Source organism: Mustela nigripes, chromosome 2 (assembly GCF_022355385.1).
Source record: "Mustela nigripes isolate SB6536 chromosome 2, MUSNIG.SB6536, whole genome shotgun sequence".
NCBI classification, from domain to species: domain Eukaryota; kingdom Metazoa; phylum Chordata; class Mammalia; order Carnivora; family Mustelidae; genus Mustela; species Mustela nigripes.
In genome coordinates this window covers 116154472-116181294 of record NC_081558.1, presented here as the reverse complement: position 1 = coordinate 116181294, position 26823 = coordinate 116154472, and the positions used below count along the sequence as shown (strand labels likewise).

Below are 26823 nucleotides of genomic sequence, written 5' to 3'. Positions count from 1 at the left end.
AAAAATTATGAGAGCTGCCTGGTTGGTATAGTCAGTTAAGCATGCAGCTCTTGGATTCAGCTCAGGTTGTGATCTCAGGGTCATGAGATCAATCCCTGTATCAGGCTCTGTGCTTAGTAAAGTCTGCTTATAATTCTCTCTCCCTTTCCCTTTGCCCCTCTCCTCCAAACTCACTCTCTCTCTCTAAAATAGATAAATAAATCTTTAAAAAAAAAAAAAAACCTATGGCATAATAACATGGGAGAAAACAAAGTGGATGTGGTCTATGTATAAGTGGAGACTAGATAGTACTGGAGCAATATAGCAAATGCTCATCTTGAGTAAGGGACAGGAGAGGTTAGGTAGGGAAAAACACACAGGGGGCTACACAACCAGGCTCAGAGAAATCCCAGATGTGGAGAAATGTTATAGACAAGATATTAACCAGAGAGAATGGAACATAACAAACCCACCTTGTTTGTTCTAAATATAGATATTTTCACAATATTTACATATCCACCTTATTTATCTTAAATATTATAGACAATATATTTACCAAGTTCCCAGGTCAGTTTTCTATAAAAGACCAACCATAAAAGCTGTCAATGGCAATCCATTCTCACTCAGTTCTGTTTTCACCTTCACCTAATAAACTTTCACTTCACTTAACCATTTTGTGTCTGCGAGATTCATTCTTTGACTGTGAGACAAGAACCCTGCAACAATTTCCCACAATAAAAAGTCAATAATTCTTAAAAGTCACATCATCACAGTAAAAGTCTGCTATTTATAAATACAAAAGTAAGTTTGCCCCCGCAAAAAGAAACAGTTAAATAGTAGTTGCTTCTAAGTTTGAAAAGAATAGATCAAGATACCTCTAACTTCCATTAGAAACCTTGAAGAACTATTTGATAAAGTGTATTAAAACAAATGATATTTGTACAATTTTTTGGACTTAATAAAAATTAAATCTAAAAATTACCTCTAGGGGCACCTGCGTGGCTCAGTCAGTTAAGTGTCCACCTTAGGCTCAGGTCATTATCCTAGGGTCCTGGGACTGAGTTCAGCAACAAAGCTGCCTGCTCAGGAGGGAATCTGCTTCTCCCTATCTCTCTCTCTCAGATAAATAAATAAATAAATAAATAAATAAATAAATAAAAATGACCTCCAAATATTGTGTGCAAAAGCCCTAAAAGTAAGGACAAGAAATATATACAAATGTCAATGAAGTTTATATATAGATTATTTGTTTTGTTACAATTTTCTTGGTGAGTCAAACCTTCTTTAATAAACACACACTACTAATATAATGAAAAATTTTAAATAAAAAGGAGCAAACGAGTATAACTTGTTCTTTGAACACTTGATATTTCATAATATTTAGCAGATTATTTCTATGTACATAAAAATCTACTCCAGTTTCTTTTCCAGAATTCTTTTAGAAATTGCTGTTAAATTCATTATTTTATTCCTAAAAATTCCTAAAAAACTTTGCCTACCCTTATCTAACACATACCCTTTACACAATCGAAACAGCTGCTCTCTATCTATCCTGTCCATCTGCATTCTGCAGGGACTTTCAAAGTCACAAACTGACCTGTGACCATGATCACAAGCTCTTTCATACCCTGGGATTCAGTTTAATTAAGACTAAATATTTGAACTTAAAACAACTTATCACTTTCTTATTTATCTTTTCATAGTAGTCTGGAGTTTACACTATACTTTCCACTCTGAAGAGTCCTTTTAATGGGACACAGTAAAAAATCAGTGCATACTTATGTATTTTTACTGTGATTATTTAAACTTTTGAGAGTTTTGAATTGTTTCTCTTCAAATTCCATATAGATTATTAGCAAAAGTCTGTTTATGAAAAGGGAAAATTTCATTTTTAAAAAGTTTATCTTATATAATAAAGCCTTAAAATATCAAATACCCTGGGGTACCTGGGTAGCTCAGTGGGTTAAACCTCTGCCTTCAGCTCAGGTCATGATCTCAGGGTCTTGGGATTGAGCCCCACATCAGGCTCTCTGCTCAGCAGGGAACCTGCTCCCCACCGCACCCCCCTGCCTGCCTCTCTGCCTACTTGTGATCTCTGCCAAATAAATAAATTAAATCTTTTTAAAAAATATCAAATACCTTTATACTCTCATTCACATGCACTCCTTTACTCCTTTTCCTATCATCACTGTCTGAGCTCAGACTCTCATCAGTGTTCCTCTGGATTATTTCAAGTAACCTTAAAAGTGATTCCCTAGATGCTAAGATTTCCAAGCTATTACCTGTGTTTGGAGCACTGCTCCAAAGGATTTGTGCCTTCCTGCCTTCTGTATCTTCCTTATGCTGCTCAAAGTGTCCCAATGCTTGAAATCTTCTTCCCTATTCCTATAGCTGTAACTCAAATTACTAGATCATTTTCTCATGGTCTAGCTCAAGTTCCAACCCCATGAACCATACCCAACTTTTGTTGCTTGGAATTAGTCTTGCTCTTTATCTATTTCCCCTCTAAAATTTTTTGTACCTTTATTATTATTTCTATCTCAATCTATTTCAAATTATATATCATCTTTGAGTCACCCAAAATATCTAGCATAGGACTTTATTCATGGCAGAGGCACAATCAATGTTGGGTTAAAGCTCAAATGGACAAAGGTAGATCAAGTAAAAAATACCTGATAATACCAAAAATGAGACTAGAAGAAGACTATTTACCTTGCAACCATTGTAACTCTTATCTTTTCATAGAAATTTCTTTATTTTTAAGGGGATGCTTAGGTGGCTTAGTCAGTTAAATATTTGCTTTTGGCTCAGGTCATGATCTTGGGGTCCTAGAACAGAGCCCCACATGGGACTCCCTGCTCAATGTGGAGCCTGCTTCTCCCTCTCCCTGCTTGTGCTCTCTTTCTCTTATGTTCTTTCTCAAATAAATAAGATATTTAAAAATATATTTTTAAATTTACTTATCTCATAGGTACTTGGCAATTGTTTAAATTTCAAGATCTACTTATTAGTTTAGAGAGATGTTAGTTCACATGCACACATTTATTTTTTCTTTGGTTCATTTTTCCTTCATATGGGAAATCTATTTTTCTGTTATCTAGATGAAAGAAAATTAGTCTGTCCACTGAATTGAATAATGCCTTAAATAAAGGACAAGTAAATGTCTGGATAGCTGTACAATTCTACTGTTGCACTCCATTTCCTTAAAGAGCATTTTAGGGAAATGAATGGAAATTATCTCAAAGGGCTCCAATGCTTTATCATACTTTTGGCATTTAATAAAAACAGGTAAAAAGGAGAGCAAGCCACAGTGTGAACTTCAGGTTATTTTTTCACTCTGTCACCAGAACTCTGTTACCAAAAGTATCAATAAATAAAAAACAAGTTTAGAAACCAATAATATCAATAATGATCCCATAATTCAACTTTTTAAAGTTGGGTTTCCTTCAGTAAACTCTTTGACATCAGCCTCAACAACTCCTTTCTAGATGTGTCTTACCAGGCAAGGTAAAGAAAAGCAAAAATAAACTATTGGGACTACATTTAAAAATAAAATTTACATAATAAAGGACATAATCAACAAAACAAAAAGGCAAAGTATTGAATGGGAAAAGATATCTGAAAATGATATAGCCGACAAGGGGGGCAATATCCAAAACACATAAAGAATTTATACAACTCAACACCAAAAAAAAGAAAAGAAGAAGAGGAGGAAGAGGAAGAAGAAGAAGAAGAAGAAGAATCATCCAATTTTTAAAATGAGCAGATGTCCTGGATAGAAATTTTTCCAAAGAAGACATCCAGATGGCCAATAGACACATGAAAAGATGCTCAACATCACTCCTCATCAGGCAAATGCAAATCAAAACTACAATGAGAGATTACCTCACACTAGTCATAATGGCTAATATCAAAAAGACAAGACATAGCAAGTATTGGTGAGGATGTCGAGAAAAATGAATACTTCTGCTCTCTTGGTGAGAATGTACAATAAACACTACTAGGTATTCACCCCCAAAAAATGAGAATAGCAATTCAAAAAGATATATCCACCTCTATGTTTACTGCATCATTTACAATAGCCAAAATACAGAAGCAACCTAAGTGTCAATCAACTGATGAATAGATAGAGAGAATTCGGTATAGTTATATGATGGAATATTATTTAGCGCTAAAAATGAAAAAGGGCTTGCCATTTACAACAACATGGCTGGAGCTAGATAGTATTGTGCTAAATGAAATAAGTCAGAAAAAGAGAGGGGTGCCTGGGTGGCTCATTCAGTTAAGCATCTGCCCATGTCTCAGCTCATGATCCCAGAGTCCTGAGATCAACTGCATTGTTGGGCTCCCTGCTCAGGGGGCGTCTGCTTCTCCCTCTGCTCTTCCTCCTGCTCGTGCTCTCTCTCTCAAATAAATAAATAAAATCTTCCAAAAAAGACAAATACTTTATGATTTCACTTATACATGAAATAAAAAAAAGAAAAAGACAAATGAACCAACAAAAGCAAAAACAGACCCATAAATACAGAGAACAAACTGGTGGTTGCCAGAGGGGTAGGTATGGGAGGATAGGCAAAATAGGTGAAGGGGAGTGGGAGAGGTACAGGATTTCAGCTATGGAATGAATAAGTCACAGGGCTAAAATGTACAGCATAACAAAATATAGTCAATACTAATATAATAGTGTTGTATGGTGACAAATTGTAGCTATACTTGTGGTGAGCTTAGATTAACATATAGAGTTCTCAAATCATTATGTTTTTCAGCTGAAACTAATGTAATACTGTATATCAACTATATTTCAATAAAAAATTAAAATTAAAAAAAATTAAGTTGACCTTCCTAAGCCTCCAGTGAAAAGGCCCTGTTTTGACTTGATGAATTGCCATCCACTAATTTTTAGTCCACTAAAAATTTTACATATATAGTTAATAAAATTTAAGAAGTTTCCTGTAAGAGCCTTATTCAACTTAGATGCAGGTAAATTGCATTCTTTCATTTCCTTATTTATAGTATTTCTCCAAATTCTTGGGATAAAATATGTACAGAACATCCTCAATTCATTAATACATTCTGTATCAGCCAGGGTACTCTAAAGAAACAGATCCAAGGTAATATAGACATAAATACAGATATATAGGATAAACTTTATTTTAACTACCACATGATTGTGGGAACTAGCAAGTCCAAAATCAGTAGGGCAGGCTGGTCAGCTGGAGACTCAGACAGGAGTTAAAAGTTACAGTGTTGAATCTGACATTTGTAGGGCAGGCCAGCAAACTAGAAATTCGAGCAGGATTTCTCTTATAGTATTTGGTAGAATACCTTTTTCTCCAGAAACTTCCAATTTTGCTCTTAAGACCTTTAGTTGATTGGACGAGGCCTGTGGACATTATGGAAGGAGAAAGTCTGATTATACTGATTATAAATATTAGTCACATTACTAAATACCTTCATAACAACATCTAGACTAGTATTTGACCAAGACACTGGGAACTTCAGTATAGCCAAACTGACACATTAAATTAACAATCACATATTCAGTCATTAAATATTTATTGAGTATCTCCTATGGGCCTAAAACTTCTCCAGACTCAGACCTTATCCTCAAGGTCACTGCATTATCATATGCAGGACAAGCAAGTAAATTAACAATTATTTATCAGTGTGAAGCACTATGTTGAGGAGGTTAGATTAAGAGCATCAAATTCAGCCACAATGATTTTGATAACCATTACAAAAAAGTTAATGACTGAACCAAATTTTGAAGGAAGAAGAAGAGTTACTGAGCTAGGCAGGAGAAAGAGGAGAGACAACGCCATATACAAAAGTTATCTGCATGGGAAAAAAGATGCAGGTGCATTTGATTTGTCTAGAGCAAAGGATGCAGATGCCACTAAGGCAGAAAACTGAGCTGAGTAAGTGGTCAGATGCCACAATACAAAGGGCTTCATGTGCCAAGCTGTGCCATCTGAACTATATCCTGAAGTCTATGAGAATTCATCCAAAAAGGGTTATACATCAATTCAGCATATCAGAAAGATAACCTTGACAGAGATGGAGCTGGGGCCAGAGTTGGGAGAGTGAGGTGGAACTGAAAGCAGAAACCAGTTTGGAGAATAATACATAGCTGAGAAACTGTGAAGACCTGTAGCTGTGGAGTGAAAAGGAGGTGGAATAAATAGGATTAGCGACTACCTGATGAGGGCTGAAAGAGATGGAGACATGCGTGATAAAATCAGATTTTGGAGTTAGATAAATATGAGCCTGAGGGCGCCATATCATAAATCTTGGTTAAAGAGGTCAAGCATGATGAGAAAGGTGGAAGAAGGTAAAAGGAAAAAATGAAGTGAAAAATACTCAAGCAACAACTATTACATCTTTCTGCATTAAAAGCAGATTAATTAAAATGATTTCATAGATTTCTTCCTAATCCTCTAAATTTTCTTAAACATGGACAAACTATGCTTTGTGCAGAACAAAACAGGTTTCTTAACGCTCCAGGGTACATTTGGTACTTAAGAATTTACTTGCTCGGGCGCCTGGGTGGCTCAGTGGGTTAAAGCCTCTGCCCTCGGCTGGGGTCATGATCCCGGGGTCTTGGGATCAAGCTCCACACTGGGCTCTCTGCTCGGCAGGGAGCCTGCTTCCTCCTCAATCTCTGACTATTTGTGATCTCTGTCAGATGAATAGATAAAATCTTTAAAAAAAAAAAAAAAGAATTTACTTGCAGGTGCCTGGGTGGCTCAGTTGGGTAAGCATCTACTTTCAGCTCAGGTCATGATCCCAGCATTCTGGGATCAAGCCCCACATCGAGCTCTATGCTCAGCATGGAGTCTGTTTCTCCCTCTCCCTAAGCCCCTCCCCCATCCTGCCTGTCCACACATGCACTCTTTCTCTAATAAATAAAAATTTTTAAAAAAGAATGTACTTGCAAAAGAAATTGCTCTGCTAAAATTATTTTTTGCTTCCTTAGAAAAATGGACAAAACTAAAATGCTGAATGGATTAGGTGATAAAAAGGACAACTGTTAGCTTGCTGCCCAGAAATTTCACTCTGATAATTAAACTACAACAAAAACAACACATAATGAAATATATCAGAAATATGCAGAATCTTAAAGAAACAGTTAGTTGTATTAAGAAACATAAACAATGTGTCCACTTAGAATTGAAGCAGAAATAAGTTAATGCTGTAGAAATAAACATAGGTAGAAGTAAAACAAGCATTTCTCAAGGAGTAGGATGAACATCTGGTCTTCCTGGCATGTATATTCCTACTGCTGAGATGCATGAATAAAGCTATTAAAATCTGATGCAATTAACAATTCAAATTCAAACTCCTTTTCCTATGATTACAGATGCGTTACCAGGTCACATGCTTAAAATTTGGCTTCTGAAGTAAATATCTATTTTCAGTCTGTCCCATACCCATATCTTCTTCTGCATAGAACACTCCACATTCCTGAATCCCTTTCTCTTTTTCAGGGAACCACTCCTTCTCTTCTTCTAGCAATATAATTCAGCACCCACCATGCTCTTAAAAACTCAGCCCTTAGTTATAGTAGAAAACAATAGCAAACTGAGCCAATGAATGCAGAAAAACAGTACTGATGACATCATTTAAGCCTTAGGTTCAAACTGTATTTGAAAGCCAGCCATACTTCCTAGACCTTTTAGTCACATTAGGTATTAAATTTTGTATTTTGCTTATGCCACTTTGAGTTTCATTTTTTGGAACTTGCAACCTAGAGCCCTTATATTATACACCATTATACTATGAATAGGGGATATACCCTATCTGTAACCTATCTGTGAACTTGAAGCTCTATACATGATGAGTTTCTGGCCTTATAAAAAATTAGCTGAAACATCAAAACTACAATACCAACATAAAACTCCAGTTAATAAAGCAATCAAGTCTGACCCTCCAGGCCATAAAAATCTATAAAAAGTGACCTGAAAAGAACACTCTTCTCAAATTATGGTCTTTTTTTTTTTAATTGCAGGTAGAACAAGTAGAGAAAATTTTTATCTTTATCATTTTCCAAGTTAGAGAAAATGGAAGTGATAGTTTTATCTTAATTCATATAGAGATTACTGGAGTTTAGCTTCCATAGAAAGCCAAGAACACTGCAGCTTCCTCCCCTATGGGAGATTCCCCCTCTCTTTTTTAATTTAAGAAAATTACTCCAATGTCTCATTATTGCATTACTAAAGCATTCATAAATTCAAGTCAGAGACAGGGTAGATGATCTTCAAAAGTAGAATAAAATAAACTAAATAAAATTTAGCTTAATTATGTATTAAATGTGCTTATGAAGGCATAGTTCAAAAACAAAATGAATTATATATGAAATTGAGTTATGTTGCTGCTTTGATATCAAAGCCAAAATGTCTTACGGAGTCCACATGTAGGGAGTTATTAGTAAATACAGAAAGACAAGTTTGATTATTTTTGACACTGATTATATTTTAAAATTTATCATAATTTTATGAAAAGTTTTATCCAATGGCAAATACTTGTTTTCCCCTTTCCTACTAGGTTTGACAACTTAAATCAATGTCTACATAATTCTGATTGAGATCATATATCATAATTTCAAATCAATATTCTTTAAATCTTGGGTAACAGAAAGTATTTATACCCCTACACAATCTTTCACATAATAAAAAAAATAATGACATCCTCCTCAAATATTATATCATGTACTATACAACCTCATTATAATAGGTGCAGAAGGAATTTGGAGAGGAGTATCCAGTAAAAATAATGTGTCTATATAATCTTCCATGCTCAAGGTCAGGAGACATAGCATTTGAACTGTGTTATAACATATCATCAAGCAACAATAATGGGTAAATATGTTCCAAACAGAGAGAACAATGGTTCTCAATATGGAGAAGGGGGTATTCCATGAGACAATATTGAATGATGTCTGGAGACATTTTTGTTTCTTGAACTGGAGGGTGCTACTGGCATATAGTGGATAGAAGACAGTGGGCCTGCTGAACATCCTATAATGCATAGGATGCCCTACAAAAAGGAATTTTCTGGGCCAAAATGTCAACAATGTCAAAGTTGACAAACCCTGAGCTAGGGAAATGGGAAAAAGAAATAAATTAATGTGTTTATTATTATCTAGTAATTACCTATTAGTTATCTACAAATGACTACAAATTTAGCAGTTAAAACAACATACATTTATTATCTCTATGGATTTCTGTGGGTCAGAAATTTGGGGACAGATTATCTGAGTCCTCTGCTTCAGGTCTCTCAGGAGGCTACAAATCAAAGTGTTGGCCAGGGTTGAGGTCTCATCTGAAGATTTGACTGGGAAGGATTTGATGCCAAGCTAACATGATAACTATAAGAATTCAGTTTCTCAGATTGAGTTCTTCAGTTTCTGGCTGGCTATAAGCTAAAGGCTGCACTCAGTTCCTTGCCATATGGGTCTCTCCACAGGGAAGCTTCTTTCATCACAGCCAGCAAGGGAAACAGTCTGTTAGCAAGACTATCTCTAACAAAATGATGAAAAAAATAGGCACTCAATAATTTGTTGAATCTAGATGAAATAAACATTAGATATCTGATTGATTAAGCATCTTCTTTGTCTGAGAAACTACTAAGTACTCTGAAGCCTCTATAGATAGATATAGATATAGATTATACAGATATAGGTATAGGTTTAGGTATATGGCATAGGTATATGGCTAAAGGCTCTTGACAAAATAAACTATAGTTAACAAAATATTAAATACATAATCATCAATGAACTTTAGAAAAAGGCACATTAAAACCAAATCAAGGAGTGTCTGGGGGACTCAGTGGGTTAAGACTCTGTCTTTGGCTCGGATCCTGGTCTCAGGGTCCTGAGATAGAGCCCTGCATCAGGCTCTCTGCTTAGCAGGGAGCCTGCTTCCCCCTCCTCCTCTGCCTGCGTCTCTGCCTACCTGTGATCTCTCTCTCTCTGTCAAATAAATAAAATCTTTTTAAAAAATCAAAAGAACTATGAGAAAAGAGATCAAATATCTATTCAAGGACTTCTGTGTACTAAGTAATTTTCAAACATTATTTTTAGCAAATGCTCATAAGACCTAAAAGAACTCTTATAACTCAACAATAAGACAAATTAACCCAATTATTAAAATGAATAAAGGATTTAAATAGACTTTTCTCCACAGTAAATATACAAGTAGAAAATAAACACATGAAAATATATTGAACATCATTAGTCATTAAATAAATACATATTAAGGCACAATGAGATATTTGATAGTCAGTAGCTATACTAATAAAAAAATAAAATGGAAAATAACAAGTTTTGAAAGTACTAGAGAAATTAGAACTCTCATACATTACTGATGTGAAGGTAAAATTAGGACTCTCATATATTGTTGGTGTAGCCCACTATGGAAAACAGTTTGGTACTTGCTCTAAAACTTAAATATTAAAGTAGCATTTGAGCCAAGAACTTTAGTCCTAGACCCAATAGTAATGAAAACATATGTTCACACCAAAACTTACACACATATGTTCATAGCAACGTTATTCACAATACCTATAAAGTAAAACAATCCAAATGCCCATTGAGTGTAAATTTTAAAAATGTGACATATTGTATATGTGTATGCATATATGTGGCAATCTATAATTTCATAAGACTTATTATAAGGACAGTGAAAAGAAGAAATAAATGGAATATTATTCAGCAATTAAATAAAATGAAGCTCTGATATATGCTATAAGAATGAATCTTGAAATATAATACTAAATGCAAGAAGTCATTTATATGAAATGACCAGAATAGGCAAATCTATGGAAAAGACAGATTAATGATCACAGTCTAGTGTTGAGGGGTTGGAAAAAATGGGGAATGACTGCTAATGGGTACAGGGTTTCCTTTTTTTTTTTTTTTAAGATTTATTTATTTATTTTGGAGAGAGAGCAATCACATGCACACTCACAAGCCAGAGCATGGGAGTGAGGTGGCAGAGAGAGGCCAGAAGGGGCCGAGGAAGAGGGAGATAGAAACCTCAGCAGATGCCACATTAAATGCAGAGTCCAACTCAATGCTGGTGTAGATCCTACCATCCCTGAGCCAAAACCCAGAGTCAGAAGCTCAACCCACCATGCCACTCACACACCCCTAGGTACAGGGTTTCTTTTAGCAGGGGTAACAAAATGTTCTAAAAGTAGATTATTGTTATGATGGAGTAACCCTGCAAAGTTGCTTAAAAAAAAAAAATCCACTGAATTGTATACTTTAAATTGATGAATTGTATGTAATTTTAATTGTAACTTAATAAAGGTGATTTTTCAAAATAGATGTAAAGCCTCCAAAGTTTGGCTCCAAATCCCTTGCTACTATGCCAGTTTGTAATCCACAAAGAAGATTAAAGTATAGTTATGTTAAAGAAAAAAATACTTTGTTAAGTAAATTCTATTCCTGAAAAATACAAAAGGTAAATAGCTAAACAGAAAAGGATAAATTCTCAACATAATTTTGTATAAGCATTTTTTTTTTAATTTTTTTAATTTTTTATTTTTTATAAACATATATTTTTATCCCCAGGGGTACAGGTCTGTGAATCACCAGGTTTACACACTTCACAGCACTCACCAAATCACATACCCTCCCCAATGTCCATAATCCCACCCCCTTCTCCCAAACCCCCTCCCCCCGGCAACCCTCAGTTTGTTGTGAGATTAAGAGTCACTTATTAATTTTTTAAACTGTATCCTTAGAGGAAAAAGATCAGGTCTTATCTTTATATACCCTTTACTAATTTTCACTTAATTATAAAAAGCTATAATCTAATAAGCACTAAGATGTTCACTTCTTTATGTTCCCTATTAGAATTAAATTAAATTAAATTCTAGTCCATACTTTGGACTGTTCAGAACCAATATAAATTTTTCTTATTCTACATTCATTAGACCAAAATGTAAGCATGACTTTTATATTAGCATTAACCCAAAGTTAAATCCAATGAAAATAAGTTTTTGTGGAAAAAAATCAATAGCAAATTCGTAATTACATTATCATTGGTCAGCCATAATCCTTAAAATCTACAGATGATAATGAAAAGGAAGGACTTTTCATTATCTAAAATGATAATGGGCTAAAATCATTTCATTCTGGGCTAAAATCACTTAGCCAAAAACCATGAGTCTCAAAGGACTCACAAAGCTTCTAGTCACCTTCAAACTGCTGTGTTGAAGCAACCTTGAGCTCTGAGCCTTTTTCCTCTGGGCTAGCATCTGGTTGTTTCCCTCCAGAGAGACTGTAATTCATTTCCATCATCTCCATCCTCAAAAGAGGCTGAGATATTTAACTTCAACTTCTTCAACTTAAATCCTACCTCTCAAAAATAAGAACCTTAATTACCACCCAAGTTGGTCTGTTTATATACTGGGCTAATATTGTCAACTCTCCTTGAGATCCCACAGACAAACAGACTAAACCCTTGATATCTACAAGGTATAGGTCTTGGTATCTTGGACAATCTCCAATTTGGAATACTATGCCAGAAAATAATTCTCCCTATAACTTGCACTAATGTATAATTTTATAAGACTCATTATAAGGACAATAATAAAAACAAAACATAAAAACCACATAAAGGGCGTGCCTGAGTGGCTCAGTGGGTTAAAGCCTCTGCCTTTGGCTCAGGTCATGATCCCAGGGTCCTGGTATCAAGCCTTGCATTGTGCTCTCTGCTCAGCGGGGAGCCTGCTTCCTCCTCTCTCTCTCTGCCTGCCTCTCTATTTGTGATCTCTGAGTGTCAAATAAATAAATAAAATCTTCAAAAAAAAAACACATAAAGAAATAATAATACCACCTACCATTGATTAAACATTTTCTCTATGCCAGGTACACTTTATCTGTATTAAATTTTTTAATCTTTGCAAATACTGAATAGTATTCTAAGCTCACATACCACAGCAGTGTCCTTCTTCTCCATAGAAACCACTGACTGTGCAATTAAAATTTGTGTCTTGGAAAAACAACTATACATTATGATATTGACCTTTTAGGAGGTTCACAAATAATTGAGACCATGAATGAATACCAAAGTTGATCAGACTGATAACCTCCCTCATCTTACTTATACCCCCACTTCCATCTTATACCCCTCACTTCCATCTCACAGCAGTATTCCAATAGTTCATCATTTCTTTATGACTGGCCTTAGTTCTCTTTCCACACAATGAGGAAAGGAAAGAAAAAAAAAAAAGTGGTAATTCTCTAATTAGAGTGTCCTCTCTCTCTTATACACATACATACATATATGTATATGCATATATTTCATAGGCATATTCAACAATAACCAGGACCAAAATTAGCTGATTTTTATGCTTTGTTATTGGGAAAACTTGACCAATGCCCAGTCAGGATAGCTCCCCTTGAAGCAGGAATTCCTCCTTTATTTCACAATTTCACTTTTCCTCACTGGCCTTATAAATTAAAATGCTTTTGCTTCAAGGACAGTGGGAAGGATATTGTTTTTGTTCATCATTATTTGGAGCCCTTCTTTCCAAATGATCTTCATGTTGAGACCTTACTGACAGGGTATTGGAAGGAGTAGAACCCAACCACCTGACCTCCCCACTAAGGAAACTTCAGAGAGATTTTAGCAATCATGGGTAGAGATGCACTAAATTGGGAGAAAAAAAAGCTTGGATCAGAGATCGTAAAAGTGCAGCCCCTTGGGCCAAATCTGCCTTGTAAATGTGTTTTGTCTGATTCACAGTTTTTGTTTTTCTTTGTTGTCAGCATTTCAAAATTGAGATTTTTTACATAAAGTATGTGGATTACCAGCTTTTATTTAAAAATCAAATGATCAAGGGGCACCTAAGTAGCTTAGTCGGTTAAGCAGACAACTCGATTTTAGCTCACAATATTGAGCTCCACATCTAGTTCCTCACTGAGCATGGAACCTGCTTGGGATTCTCTCTCCCTCTCTCTCTCTGCCCCTCCCTAACCCCACCCCTGGCCAGAAGTAAACTCTCTTAAAAAAAAAAAATCAGATGATCTGGCTATACTGAGCCCCTGTTTTCACACATAAATAATCAGCTAGATCTGTGTTTCAGTGACTCTTTCATGTAAGCTGCATGCAACATTCCCTAACACCCTCTTTTATGTTAAAATACATAACCCTTAACTGTTTTTTACCTGGCCTTGGCAGCAGTTGACTTTGTGATCACTGACCAAGCTTCTAATAAACACTATGCTACCAATAAGCTGACTGACCTTCAGCAAGTCATTAAATCTCTTTTGGATTCAATGTGTGTGCTTGACACTGGGAAGGAGAGCTTAGGGCACATGATATCCTCATCTCTAAGAGTACTTCTAACTCTAATATGTATTCTAAAATTTAGAATACTCTTGACAGAAATGGACTTCCTGCTATAACTTCTACTATCAGTGAAATCCTGTCTTGACTATCATTAAACTAAATTTAAAGTAGTCAGTTTATTGAACTGAACACCTGGGGTCTGCAGACTTCAATTAGATTACAGCTGGTATTGTTCATTGTCTATTTAAAGCCTAACAAAGAAAAGAGAAAGGGATATAGTCAGTCTCTTCAATTAAATCTTCCACACAACTGATTTAGAAAGTGATTTTACCCATGATTTACCCAAGCTTTCTGTGTCATAATTACTTCACATTATCTAATTTGGATTTGTTTTCAATCTATTATTTCAAAAAATTAAGTCACTTAAAAAGCACTAATTTTCTTGCTAGTATCTGCCACTTTAGATACACTCAAAAGTGTATTTGCTGGATCAGACTACACACCAAGTGTATACAAAACCACTATCTTCAAGGATCATCAAAAAACCAATGATGATTTTCTAGGAAATAAAATACTAAATATGTGCTGGGAAGCGTATTAATTGTTCTGTCTTCACTTCTCATTACAAAAGGTCATTTTTATTTCTCCAAGTGAGAAGAATTTAATGCCTTGCCACACAAAGTGTAGTTTGTAAATAAGCAGCATCAGCATGCCCTGGGAGCCTGTTAGAAAAGCAAAATCTCAAGCTCTGCCCCAGACCTGCTACATAAGAACCCACAGTTTAGCACAATCCTCAGATGACTCATGTGCAGATTAGTTTGGAAAGTACTGATCTGAACACAGGAAGAGTAGCCCTGAGTTCTAAGCCTAATACTGTCTCTTATTAGCTGCACTTAATTTTACCTCAGTTTTGTCATCTGCATAGTAAGAGTAAATATTAATTATGTCAGTGGATGCCCCTGATTTTATCTACTTATTACATCTGACAACCATGATACAAAGTCTGTAATAAACACTTCCCAAGTCTAGCTACCATATATATATATATATATATGATCACCCCTATAAAAATTCTGACCCTACCTTGAAGTTAAAACTCAAATGTACTTTTACAAATCAACTTTTTACCATGAGCTGAATCAGTTCATTTTGATTACAATATGGAATTATTTTCTTTGATGTTCATCTTAAAGCCTTAAATGAAGATTAAAAGAGAAATGGTTTCCTTCCTCTTCCCTCTCACTTCTCCGCCAACTCATCCCTCCTACAAACACAAATGAAGGTGAGAGGCCTAAAGAGAAAAAAACTGATTGAGCACTGAAGTGATTTTTCAGGATGTCCAAATGAATGTAATTAAATTAAATTTCAAAGCCCTATATGTAGCCCCAAAGGATCATGCTGTTAAATAGTTAAGTGATAAGATAGCAACAAAAAGCAAACTATCGGGGCACCTGGGTGGCACAGTGGGTTAAAGCCTCTGCCTTTCGGCTCTGGTTGTGATCCCAGGGTCCTGGGATCAAGGCCGCATTAGGCTCTCTGCTCAGCCGGGAGCCTGCTTCCTCCTCTGTCTCTCTCTGCCTGCCTCTCTGCCTACTTATGATCTCTATCTGTCAAATAAACAAAATCTCTAAAAAAAAAAAAAAAAAAAAGCAAACTTATCCACATCACAGATGCAATGTTTGGGTAAAAGCCTTGATCTGTTCAGAGAGAAGGCAGCAAAATAATACCAGAGATTCACTAATCTAAATGAGGAAAATCAAAATACACAACAGTACCAAATGTAACAAAGACTGGGGTGACTGGGTGACTCAAGTCAGCGTCTGCTTTCAGCTCAGGTCATGATCCAGGGTCCTAGGATCGAGCCCTGTGTAGGGCTCCTTGCTCAGTGGGGAGTCTGCTTCTCCTCTCCCACATCCCTCTCTCAGCTCTCTCTTGTCAAATAAATAAACACAATATTTTTATAAATAAATAAATAAATGTGACTAAGACACCATAATGGATACCTCCGAGTTACATGGATAACATATGGGATATAGGGGATGAACAGTCCCAGGCAGCTCCTGAAAAGAACCCTTTGACCAACATGGGACTCCAACTTTTGAACTATGGCCACACCAACAAACTGTAATATTCTATCATATTTGTAATACAAGAGAAATTGTTCTTCCAATTTTGGTTAATAATGGGTTTCTATACAAATAATGATCTTAGATTTCAAAATTTATTTTATAAAATACATTTTAACTTGAACGACTCCCTAGTTAACATTTGCTCATGGAGCTTAAACATGACTAATGTTTTTTCCCCATGCCACTAGAGTAATAGACCCCACTTGCCAAATAGCAGCCTTTCCATCCTCTGGCATCTCCTGGACATTACAAAGTGGTTGGGAATATCTCACATTGGATTTATACAACTTTCTATTTCAACTGCCCTTAAACTCTGGCTCTTAATGTTCCTCCCAAATTGTAACAGAAGATAATATAAGAACATAAAATCAGCCAAAATAAAGAGCTATTTATTGCATACAAAATTGACAAAGTTTTTGAAATGATATGTCTAAGGTTGGTAAGGGTGGGTAAGGTAAAAGAAGCTTCTCACATATTATTCACAGAATGGACTTTTTAGAGACCCATTTGGCCATTTATGGTGAGAATTTTGACACTGCTCATATCATGTGACTTAATATTATCACTCGTAGAAATGTTTAACTCTAAATAAATAATCAAAGATAAGGACAAGTATTTATCTTCAAGGATTTCAGCATTATTTATAAAGCTAGAAAATTGACAATACCCTAATTAACCAAAAGTAGACAAATGGCTCAATCAATTATGGCTCATGCATGTGATATTACACTGCCAATAAAAATCAAAGAATATTTACCACATAAATAAGTGCTATTCACATAACATTTAAAGAATGAGACATTAAAGATTACCACAATTTTATACAGAAAAACAATGTACCTTAAAATGCAAAAGGAAAGATACTAAAAATTTAATAGTGGAACAAGTCCTTGAAGAGTTTACACTTGAGTTGGTAGATATATTGAATTGGTATGTATATTATGTGTATACATAATATATGTATACATATATTATATATATAATATGTATACACATAATATACAATAAACAAGTAATATATCAAAGCACAGAAGCTTGACCAACTAATTATTATCTGTGTACAGGAAATATTCTTTTCACTGAATCTGGAAGAATAAGTAGTTTTCCAGATGGAGAACTAGTAGAAAGGCATTCTTAGAGGAAGAAATAACGTATGCAAAACCACTGAGTTGTCCATTCCTGGTATCTAGGTCAAGGGCCAAATGCTCAATTAATGTTTGTTACATAAACTAATGAATGAATTAAAAAGAAACATAATTTCATGTTCTCTGACTTTTTTGTCTCCTATGTTTCAGTCACTAAAAGCTTACAATAACAACATAAGGATACATTACAAACATCCAAATTAACTAATTGTATATCAATTACATCTTAGATTACTTTTTTCTTGCAATTTCTTAATTTCATCAGTAATTTATCAGTAATTTATTGAATAATTAATGTAAGAGGAGTACCCCTCAGAAATTATTTAAACGTATTTACTCTTTACCTTATACTTATGGAACAGGTAACATTTAGACCAAGTGCCCTTTGTCTACTCACCAACTATAAATCGAAAGAATATAATTGAGTTTGGACACATTTTCTTAAAAAGAAAAAAAAAAAAAAACAAACAAACCTACTACAAGGAGATTGATATAATTTAGGCTTCTTTTAAAAAGATTTGTTTGCTGTTGTTTATTCTTCCTAAAATAATAAAGTGATATGTTGGCAATGTAGATGGCAAAATTGATATTAAAATCCCTGTACAGTTACTAAATTTCTGAGTCATTACTTAACTTTTTCACATCCATAAATACTGAAGTCCATCATCCTTCATCAGCAAGTAGAAGATGGAAGGTTTGGAGGGAAACTTGCTAATGTTTTTCTAATATAATGATAGTTGACAGAAAAAAATGTCTATAGAAAGGAAAAGCAGAGGGATACAATCCCAACCAAGATTTAATGCATAGATGGAACTTATATTCAAGCAGATATTTATTATTAAAATAATAGTAACTAAAAACCCTTTTCTAGCCATTTTACTTACTGAATAACTCTATAATAGAGTATTATAAATCAGTATATACTATATATTATATATATTATAGCATTAGTACTAGTATTAATTAATATTAGTATTAGCAAAATGTTATAGATAAGGCATAGTGCTCCCACAAGGTATGAAATCTAACAGAAGATCCCCACATAGGGGTGCCTGGGTGACTCAATCAGTTAATCATTCAACTCTTGATTTCAGCTCAGGTCATGTTCTCAGGATTGTGAGATCAATCTCTAAGTTAAGTGTTTGCCTTCAGCTCAGGTCATGATCTCAGTATGGAGTATGCTTGGGATTCTCTCTCTGTGTCCCCCTTCACCCCCCCCAAATAAATAAATAAAATCTTTAAAAAAAGAAGAAGGTCACCACATATCACCAAGAGCTACCTTCTGAACCTCAATAAGAGTTTATAGAAACAAAGAGCTCTGGCACCAAAGAGTACCTTTTAACTGTGAAATGTACTTTTAATTGTAAAAATGTCAAACTTCTATCCAAAAGAGCAAAGTTGGCCACATCCACACAAAGGGAAAAACCAAATGGATCACTCTTTGCTGTACAAATGGAGGTTTTGCAGTAGAGATGAATGTTGAATAAACCAAGTGATCACATGCATATGGATAGTTACTCATGCAGACTCATGAGACTCTTCACTCTTGAAATCAGCACCATATCAATATTGCAATTCATGATTTAGAGGGGAAAAAATGTCATAGTAAATCAATGTGGCTCATTTAAATTGGTTTTATACTTTTGTTTGTATTTGATTTGCAGGTTTTTTGTTTCATTGTTACATAAGTCTTGGACATTGTTACATAAGTCTTGGACATATTTTAAGGGTATTTTTTAACAATCTTTTTTTTTCCTTCAAGAGAGACTATGGACTCTGAAAAACAATCTGAGGGGTTTGAAGTGGCGGGTGTTGGGAGGTCGGGGTACCAGGTGGTGGGTATTATAGAGGACACGGATTGCATGGAGCACTGGGTGTGGTGAAAAAATAATGATACTGTTATGCTGAAAATAAATAAATTTTTAAAAAATTTTAAAAAAAGAGAGAGATAGAGGGGCACTTGGTGGCTCAGTCAGTTAAGTATCTACCTTTGGCTTAGGTCATGATCCTAGAGTCCCAGGCTCAAGCCCTATGCTGAGCTCCCGCTCGGTGGGGAGTCTGCTTCTCCCTCTCCCTCTGCCCCTCCTCCCACTTGTGTGCTCTCTCTCACCCATTCCTCTCTCAAATAAATACATAAAATCTTTAAAAAAGAGAAAGAGAGAGAGAGATACACGCTTTGATGGAATATAGGGTGCAGCTTTGCTAGGAACTGGCTTATCATTTCACTTCTTGTGCAGATCCACCTATATAGGGTGGAACTGTCACTCTGGCCGGAATGTGCCAGTAGCTATTTCCAATGGCAGTTATGGTGGCCATTACAAGTTGTGAAAGTAGTACTCTGCCCTATGTATCAATCTGTATGAACCTGGTTGAAATAGTTCTACCCTGAGGCAGGAATACAACTCAGATGAATTAAGTTGAACTATGTGAAACTGTCAGTTTTGTAAGTCAAAAAAAGTCAAATATCAGCATTTGCTTATCATGCAACCTAATATATGCTCAAGTTTCTTTTCCTTCAAGGACAGCCTGACATAAATCAGTATGAATGCATCAAAATAAAGACCTCTTAATGGGCAACTAACCTTCTCTGATGTAATCCTGATATTCACCAGTGCCATTTTTTCAAAGTAGAATTAAAAAGTAAAGGCTTTAAGGTACCTGGGCGGCTTAGTCCATTAAGCATTTGCCTTCACTTCAGCTCAGGTCATGATCTCAGGAGCCTGGGATGGAGCCCCGCATTGAGCCCCACATCAGGCTCCATGCTCAGCAGGGAGTCTGCTTCTCCCTCTGCTTTTGCTCATGTTCTCCATCTCTCTCTCAAATAAATAAATAAAATCTTAAAAATAAATAAATAAAGGCTTCTTTGTCTCTTCCTCAGTGATGCCTGTGGAGGCGACAGCCATTTTCTTCTCAGCATCATGGCTACCCTCAGACCTCTCATGAAGCCTGAGATCACTAAAAAGAGGACCAAGAAGTTCAACAGGAACCAGCCAGCCCGATATGTCAAAATTAGGCACAACTGGTGGAAACCCAGAGACACTGACAAGAAGATTCAAGGGTCAGATCTTGATGCCCAACATTGGTTAGAGGAGCAATAAGAAAACAAAGCACATGCTACCCAGTGGCTTCTTGAAGCTCATAGTCCACAACATCAAGGAGGTTAAAGTGCTCCTGATGTGCAACAAATCTTGCCATGCAGAGATTGCTCACAATGTCTCCTCCAAGAATCACAAAACCACTGTGGAAACAGCAGCCCAGCTGGCCATCAGAGTCACAAATCCCAATGCCAGGTTGCAAAGTGAAGAAAATGAATAGACAGAGAGCTTATGTGTATACTGTACTTCTGTTAATAAAACCATAAAACTATATAAAAAGGCTTTTTTATATATAAAAACAATATAATGAACAAAACAGCTATTGAATACACTTTAATTCAATATCAAAAAGAAAGAAATCCAGAAGAAATATAAAATTATACATTAAAAATGGGACACTGGAGTTTTGAGAAAATGGTAGAATAGGAGGATCCTGAGCTCACCTTGTTTCACAGACACACAAAGATTAAGGCTACATCTATGCAACTAACTCTGAAAACAATCTGATGACTGGCAGAACAGACTTTCCACAGTTACCCATAGAGAAAAGGGCACATGTTAAAGGGCAGGAGGGGGAGAGACCCAGTTGGGAATGAAACCACCCCCCCCCACCATGTGACCAATGACAAATGGAAGGGACATCACAAGCATGGAGAAGTGCTAAGGCACCCCTGACACAGGGCACCCCTACTGGGAAGACAATCTCCATAACACCTGGTTTGAAAACCAGTGGGACTCAACTCCTAGAAAGCATGAGGGCAATAGGAAACTGAGTTCCCATCCTTAAAGAGCCAGTATACTAAATAACTTGGCCCAGACACAGCAAAGAAGCAGTAGTTTTAAAATTACCTGGGGTATATGTGAAGAAGATTTCTGAATAATCATAGAACATGTGCAGAAGGGAAAGGGATCTGCAAGACATTTCTCTGCGAAAAGAAGTGTTCACAGGCACCATTTCTCTTCTCCTTACCACCCTACTCTCCAACCTAAATGGCCGGAAACATCTGGAAATGAGTGCTAACGCTCTCCATCTTCTTTGCTAGCACTTCATGCCCCATCCTGGCACTCCCCTGAAGACCCAACCTGTCAAATTTACCTGCTTTGGTAGGCTTCTGTCTCCAAATTGACTCCTGCTCTGCTACACCAAGCAGGCAGCCCCAGCCAGAATCAGTGCCAGCCAAAGGTTTAAAAAAAAAAAAAAAATCAAAGCTTTTTAATATAAGATCAGGAAAAAGAAAAGGATGTCCACTCTCACCACTTTTATTCAACATAGTACTGGAAGTCCTAGCTGCAGTGACCAGAAAAGAGAAAAAAAGAAAAATCATCTAAACTGGTAAGAAATAAAACCCTCTATTTGCAGATGACATGATACTGCATACAGAAAGCCCAAAAGATTCAGCTTACTTTAGATCTGATAAATGAATTCAGTAAAGTTGCATGATACAAAATATACAGAAATCTGTGGAATTTCTATAGACTAATAATGAAGTAGCAGAAATTAAAGTTAAGAAAGTTAAGATTCCATTTATAACTCCCACCAAAAAAAAATAAAATATCTAGGAATATCTTATACACTAACAATGAAAACACAGAAAGAGAAATTAGAGAATTGATTCCATTTACTATAGCACCAAGAACCGTAAGATACCTGGGAATAAACCTAACCAAAGAGTTAAAGGATCTGTACTCAAGGAACAACAGAACACTCATGAAAGAAATCGAAGAAGACACAAAAAGATGGAAGGCCATTCCATGCTCATGGATCAGAAGAATAAACATAGTTAAAATGTCTACACTGCCTAGAGCAAACTATACTTTTAATGCCATTCTGATCAAAATTCCACCGGTATTTTTCAAGGAGCTGGAGCAAACAATCCTAAAATTTGTATGGAATCAGAGGAGACCCTGAATTAGTAACGAAATGTTGAAAAACAAAAACAAAACTGGGAGCATCACGTTGCCTGATTTCAAGCTTTATTACAAAGCTGTGATCACCAAGACAGCATGGTACTGGCATAAAAACAAACACATAGACCAGTGGAACAGAGTAGAGAGCCCAGATATGGGCCCTCAACTCTATGGTCAAATAATCTTCAACAAAGCAGGAAAAAATATACAGTGGAAAAAAGACAGCCTCTTCAATAAAGGGTGCTGGGAAAATTAGAGAGTTATATGTAGAAGAATAAAACTCGATCATTCTCAAAATGGGTAAAAGACCTCAACATGAGGCAGAAATCCATCAGAAACATAGAGGAGAACAGAGTCAGTAACCTCTTCGATATCAGTCACAGCAACTTCTTTCAAGGTATATCTCCAAAGGCAAAGGAAACAAAAGCAAAAATAAATTGTGGGGACTTCATCAAGATCAAAAGCTTCTGCACAGCAAAGGAAACAGTCAACAAAACAAAGAGGCAACCCACAGAATGGGAGAAAATATTTGCAAATGACAGTACAGACAAAAGGCTGATATCCAGGATCTATAAAGAACTTCTCGGGTGCGCCTGGGTGGCTCAGCGGGTTAAAGCCTCTGCCTTCAGCTCAGGTCATGATCCCAGGGTCTTGGGATCAAGCCCCACATCGGGCTCTCTGCTCGGCAGGGAGCCTGTTTCCTCCTCTCTCTCTGCCTGTCTCTCTGCCTACTTGTGATTTCTGTCTGTCAAATAAATAAAATAAAATCTTTTAAAAAAAAATTAAAAAAAAGAACTTCTCAAACTCAACATGCAAAAAACAGATAATCATGTCAAAAAATGGGCAGAAGACATGAACAGACATTTCTCCAATGAAGACATACAAATGGCTATCAGACACATGAAAAAATGTTCATCATCACTAGCCATCAGGGAGATTCAAATCACCACCATATTGAGATACCACCTTACACCAGTTAGCATGGCCAAAATTAACAAGACAGGAAACAACATGTGTTGGAGAGGATGTGGAAAAAGGGGAATCCTATTACACTCTTGGTGGGAATGCAAGTTGGTGCAGCCACTTTGGAAAACAGTGTGGAGATTTCTTAAGAAATTAAAAATAGAGCTTCCCTATGACCTTGCAATTGCACTACTGGGTATTTACCCCAAAGATACAAATGTAGTGAAAAGAAGGGCCAATGTTCATAGCAACAATGGCCATAGTCGCCAAACTGTGGAAAGAACCAAGATGTCCTTCAATGGACAAATGGATAAGGAAGATGTGGTCCATTGGAGTATTATGCCTCCATCAGAAAGGATGAATACCCAACTTTTGTATCAACATGGACGGGACTAGAAGAGATTATGCTCAGTGAAGTAAGTCAAGCAGAGAGAGTCAATTATCATATGGTTTCACTTATTTGTGGAGTATAAGAAATAACACGGAGGACATGGGGAGATGGAGAGGAGAAGGGAGTTGAGGGAAATTGGAGGAGAAGATAAACCATGAGGGACTATGGACTCTGAAAAACAATCTGAGGGTTTTGAAGGGGCAGTGGGGGCAGGGGGAGTTGGGTGAGCCTGGTGGTGGGTATTATGGAGGCACATTTTGCATGGAGCACTGGGTGTGGTGTGTAAACAATGAATTCTGGTACACTGAAAGAAATTTAAAAAAAAAATTTTAAATCTAGGAATAAATTTTATCAAGGGAGTGAAAGACCTACACTCTAAAAATATAAAATCATACACTCATGAAGAAACTTAACAAAAATGAAAAGATTACCAGCTCATGGACTGGAAGAACAAATACCATTTAAATACCATTAAAATGACAACCTAAAGCAAGATTCAATAAAATTCCTATCAAAATACCAATAGCATTTTTCACAAAACTAGAACAAACAATCCTAAAATTTGTATGGAACAAAAGACTCTGAATAGCCAAAGCAATCCTGAGAAAGAATAACAAAGCTGGGGGTATCACATTGCAGATTTTAAGATTTTAATGGGAGTCTCCTTGGATCTGCCTCTTGTGGCGTACCTGCTCCCAGAGCAGTGGCCGGACTGTGCCTTGGATGACAGTTTAAGGTAATCCTGATCTGAAACTCCCCTACCTCCTCTGGGAGGAGCAATACAACAGGAATCTGCTGGGTTTGGAGACTCCAAACAGGGCTGTGCACCAGAGATAGAAATGCTCAGTCACAGGCCAGGTGAGCACAGAGTGCAGCCAGAGACCAGGGAGATGGGAGGGATTGACTGCTTTTCTCTTAGGGCACCCTGAGGAATGGGACTCTGAGCTCTCAGCTCCTCCAGGCTGGAGGCGATTTTAAACCCAAAGATACCTCCAGATTTAAATTGAGTGGGTGGAAAATAGTTCACCATGCTAACGAACATCAAAAGAAAGCTGGGGTGGCAATCCTTATATCAGATAAATTAGATTTTAAGCCAAAGACTACAATAAGAGATGAAGGAGGACACTATGTCATACTTAAATGGTCTGTCTAACAAGAAGAGCTAACAATTTTAAATATCTATGCCCTTAAAATGGGAGCAGCCAATTATATAAACCAATTGATAACAAATCAAGGGAACAAAATGACAATAATACAATTAGAGTAGGGAAGTTTAACACTCCCCTCACTGAAATGGACAGATCATCAAAGCAAAAGATCAACAAAGAAACAAAGGCCTTAAATGGCATACTGGACCAGATGGACATCACAGATATATTCAGAATATTCCAACCCAAACAACAGAATACATATTCCTCCCTAGTACACATAGAATATTCTCCAGAATAGAGTATATTCTGGGTCACAGTTCAGGTCTCAACCGGTACTAAAAGATTGGGACCATTCCTTGCATATTTTCAGACCACAATGCTCTAAAGCTAGAACTCAATCACAAAAGGAAAGTTGGAAAGAGCTCAAATACGTGGAGGCTAAAGAGCATCGTACTAAAGAATGAATGGGTCAACCAGGAAATTAAAGAATTTTGAAAATTCATGGAAACAAATGATAATGAAAACACAACTGGTCAAAATCTTCAAGATGCAGCAAAGGCAGTCCTATAAGTAAATAGCAATACATAGCAATACAAGCCTTTCTCAAGAAACAAGAAAGGTCTCATGTACACAACCTAACCCTACACTTAAAGGAGCTGGAGAAAGAACAGCAAAGAAAGCCTAAACACAGCAGGAGAAGAGAAATCATAAAGATCACAGCAGAAATCAAAGAAATAGAAACCAAAAGAACAATGGAACAGATCAACAAAACTAGGAGCTGATGCTTTGAAAGAATTAATAAGATTGATAAAACCTTGGCCATATTTATCAAAAAGAACAAAGGACCCAAATAAATCATGAATGAAAGAGGAGAGGTCACGACCAACACCAAAGAAATACAAACAGTTATAAGAACATATTATGAGCGCCTATACACCAGCAAATTTGACAATCTGGAAGAAGTGGATGCATTCCTAGAGACATATAAACTACCACAACTGAACTGGAATGAAATAGAAAACCGGAACCGTCCCATAACCAGTAAGGAGATTGAAACAGTCATCAAAAATCTCCCAACAAACAAGAGCCCAGGGACAGACGGCTTCCCAGGGGAATTTTACCAAGCACTGAAAGAAAAATTAATTCCTATTCTCATGAAACTGTTCCAAAAAAATAGAATTGGAAGGAAAACTTCCAAACTCATTTTATGAGGCCAGCATCAACACCGGACAAAGAACCTATCAAGAATTACAGACCAATATCCTTGATAAACACAGATGCAAAAATCCTCACCAAAATACCAGCCAATAGGATCCAACAGTACATTAGAAGGATTATTCACCACGACCAAGTGAGACTTATTCCTGGGCTGCAAGGTTGGTTCAACATACACAAATCAATCAGTGTGATACAATACTTTAGTAAAAGACAGAACAAGAACCAAATGAGACTCTCAATAGACGCTGGAAAAGCATTTGACAAAGTACAGCATCCTTTCTTGATCAAAACTCTTCACAGTGTAGGGATAGAGGGTACATACCTCAACACCATCAAAGTTATCTATGACAAACCCACAGCAAATATCATTCTCAATGGGGAAAAACTGAGAGCTTTCCACTTAGGTCAGGAACACGGCAGGGATGTCCACTATCACCATTGTTATTCAACATAGTACTAGAAGTCCTAGCCTCAGCAATCAAACAACAAAAAGAAATAAAAGGCATCCAAATCAGCAAAGAAGTCAAACTCTCACTCTTTG

At 36.3% G+C, this 26823-nt stretch overlaps 1 long non-coding RNA gene and 1 pseudogene across 1 annotated transcript in view; one reads left to right on the top strand and one right to left on the bottom strand.

The window, feature by feature from the left end:
- Positions 1-5165: 5165 nt before the first annotated feature.
- LOC132010074 (uncharacterized) overlaps positions 5166-26823 on the bottom strand; it is a 70977-nt gene continuing 49319 nt past the window's right edge. The window contains exon 3 of the long non-coding RNA XR_009402142.1: positions 5166-5362. This is a non-coding gene — a long non-coding RNA (uncharacterized LOC132010074). The remainder of the gene's footprint in view (positions 5363-26823) is intronic.
- LOC132010073 (large ribosomal subunit protein eL32-like) lies at positions 20475-20871 on the top strand (annotated as a pseudogene).